We start from the raw sequence: 3,099 nt of genomic DNA, 5'->3' as shown, positions 1-3,099 counted from the left end.
TAGATATACCACACAGGCACATGCATTAGGCAAAAAAATTGCCATTTCAGAGCTAATTTAGTTGATTCATTTGTGAGTCCACAAGCAGAATCTCATTACGGGAGACTAGATGTCAGTTTCTATTTGGTCATTACAATGATTTAATAATGAGAATAACATTTTAGAATATTGGATAATTATTGGTCAAGAATAAGAACATAACAACAATTTGTGAGCTCTCCTTGAGGAGTTCATGTCTTAAACACAGTTTATCTTATTTGAGAAAGGAAACTACATAGACTCTTGTGTACTTTTGAGCCTCTGTGAATGTTGTGGTTTGCATTATAATTGAGATCTTGTTGCAAAAGAAATAATATGTGAAATGTGTATTAGTTTAGACATTACTGTAATTAAAATGCTAGGAGAAAATGAGAAAGGCATAGAAAGAATCTAGGGGCCAATGCACCCAAACTCATAGTCATTAACTGGGGGTGGCCAGCTTCCAAGATGATCTCTAATAATATCCATCTCCTGGTATCCTCACCTTTGTGTAACACTCTCCCCATAACATTAGCATGTGTGACCAATGTCATAGGGCAGAAGTGATGGTTATAAATGGCTGTGACTACCATTTTAGACATGCTCTCACTCACCTGCATTCTTTCTCTGTCTCTGTCTTTCTGTCACTCACTCTTATGGAATCCATGGCATGAGCAGGTCTATGGAGCAGCCCATCTGCTGATAAAACTAAGTCTCTTGCTGAAAATTGCATGAATGAACTTAGAAAAGTGAATCCTAAAAAATAAAACAAAACAACAACAACAAAAAGATCTGAATCTTTCAATGCCCTACCACCACATAAAATCTTCAAAGACTACAGCCCTCCATGACATCTTTAGCCTGGTGAGAGATTCTTTGCAAAACCACCCAATTAACCTGCCTCTGAATTTCTCAGGACAATTTTGAGATGATAAATTTGTATTGTTTCATATGTGTTAAGTTTTGTGGTAGTCTGTAATGCAGTGATTGATAAGTAGCATGTAGGTCAAGGATATATTATTAAATGCAAATGAACAGTTTATTACGAATTAAATCTTTGAGGAAAAGTACAACCTTAAAATTTTTATCATAATCTTAATCTAAAAGTAGTTAAATTTTTTTTCTAGCAATATGGTCACAACCTATTCTAAGACAATATTCCTCATTGACAATATTTCACAAAAACTATACAACAATTCTGGTCATAAAGAAACACTGTGAATTCTGTGTGGACCAAATTCTCTCTTGGTCATACAGTATTTACATTCTTAAATTACTGTTATTACTATTAATACCAATTAACATTCACATGTTTATTATCTAGTAGACATTTTACTTTGTACTTTCATGCCATTTATACCTATTGACTGTAATATGTGCCCATCTGATACTCATAATAAACCCATGAGAGGGGGACTATTATTCCCATTTGTCTAAGTATACACAGCTAACAAGGGGCAGAATATAGATTTAAATATATATCCTTTTCCAGAAGTGGAGTTTATTATATGGTATGTTGAAATAGTTTTCTTTTTTTGGAACAACTCAGCAAAATAAAATTCTGGTTTATTGTTGGACAGCATTGTTTCACACATACATCAAATGGGCCAAAAAAATAATCAGCAATTTCATAGACAAAAAAAGGGGGGGTGGGAAGAAACCTTTTTATCATTGGCCTTTTTAACCATCTCGTGCAAAGCAACTACTTATAGTACAGCTAAAGTACATACACAAAAAATGTTACTGGAATGCTCAAAATAAGATTGTTTGTTGTTGTTTTTGCTTTTTTTTTTTTACAAAGTTTTTTTTTTCTCCTTTGAGATTACAAATGAACATGGTCACACCACAAGTAAAGTCAGAAATAGGACAGAGAATGCTCCAAATTTCACCGGAAATCATTAAAAATGGCTGACCCCTAACAATATGTACAAAAATATAAAATGTAAATAAAAAATACAAACAAATTTTCCTTTTTAAAAGTACTTTTAAGAAAAAAAAAAAGCAGGGCCTTGGGAGTTTTGGTTCTTTTTTCCTCCCCTGTTGCAAATTCACGTTGTGGTTTTGGTTGGGTGGTGAAGAGCACGTGTCATCTGCGGTGGGCAGTGGGCGGCGGGGCCTCTCTACTGGAAGGTGACCACGTTTAGATTCTGAGACGGGAAGTGGAGGGTGAATAGGTCACGGTGGCCTTTTATTTTGAGTATAACTTTTCCTTTATTGCTGTCTGGTCATCCTCATCGGTCTTCTGCTTCTTAGTATCAACATCATCATCCTCGTCATCTTCAGCTGCCCGTTTGCCCTTAGCTGCCTCAGCCTCCTCATCTTCATCTCCATCCTCTTCCTCGCCATCACCTTCCTCTCCTTCTCTTCCTCATCTACCTCATTGTCATCCTCCTGCTCCCCATTTTCCTCATTAGCATTCCCATAAGCAGGAGCATCTCTTCCATTCTCAGCCTCCTCCACAACTTCCGTCTTCTCCTTTAAGTCCTTGGTGGTGATTTCAGAGCTAGTGTCCACGGCTGGCTTCCTCTGACAGGTGGGGCGGCAGAGGAGGTGGAGGAGGCGCAGGGCGGAGGTGGGTGTGGCGTTTGGGGAGCTGGACCCAGGAACAATGCAAAGATGGCTTTTCATAGCAGCTAGTGAGGCTGTTTTCTTTTGGGGGAGACACTGGGGGATTGAACCTAGAGGCACTTTAACACTGACCTACATCCCCAGTCCTTTTTATTTATTTCTTTTTATTTTGAGATAGGGTCTTGCTAAGTTGCTGAGGCTGGCCTGGAACTTGTGATCCTCCTGCCTGAGCGTCCTGGATTGTTGGGATTACAGTTGTGTGTGTCACTGCAGCTGGCTATTGAAATAGGTTTTTTTTTGATGAAATAATCTCCATAGATTCCATCCCTCTCTAAGTTTTGAAACCAAATAATTACCGTTGTGTTTAAGTCTCAGACCTGGGAAGGAAGCTACATACAGCTTTCTAAATGAAAAAAGAAACTTCATATATACTGAAAGCATGGCAACATTAGCTTATTTCAGTGGCTGGTGGAACATATAAAGGACCTTATGTAAAATTAATATCAGGTATAA

At 37.8% G+C, this 3,099-nt stretch overlaps 1 pseudogene; it reads right to left on the bottom strand.

Moving 5' to 3' along the window:
* Window positions 1-2,206: 2,206 nt before the first annotated feature.
* On the bottom strand, window positions 2,207-2,646 carry LOC124110076 (prothymosin alpha-like; annotated as a pseudogene).
* Between the last annotated feature and the right edge of the window lie 453 nt (window positions 2,647-3,099).

This window comes from Marmota monax, unplaced genomic scaffold, assembly GCF_021218885.2.
Source record: "Marmota monax isolate L192 unplaced genomic scaffold, Marmota_monax_Labrador192_F-V1.1 WCK01_AAM20220418_F8-fsc00054, whole genome shotgun sequence".
Taxonomy (NCBI): domain Eukaryota; kingdom Metazoa; phylum Chordata; class Mammalia; order Rodentia; family Sciuridae; genus Marmota; species Marmota monax.
The sequence above is the reverse complement of the archived record's forward strand: the minus strand, read 5'-3'. Positions and strand labels throughout refer to the sequence as shown.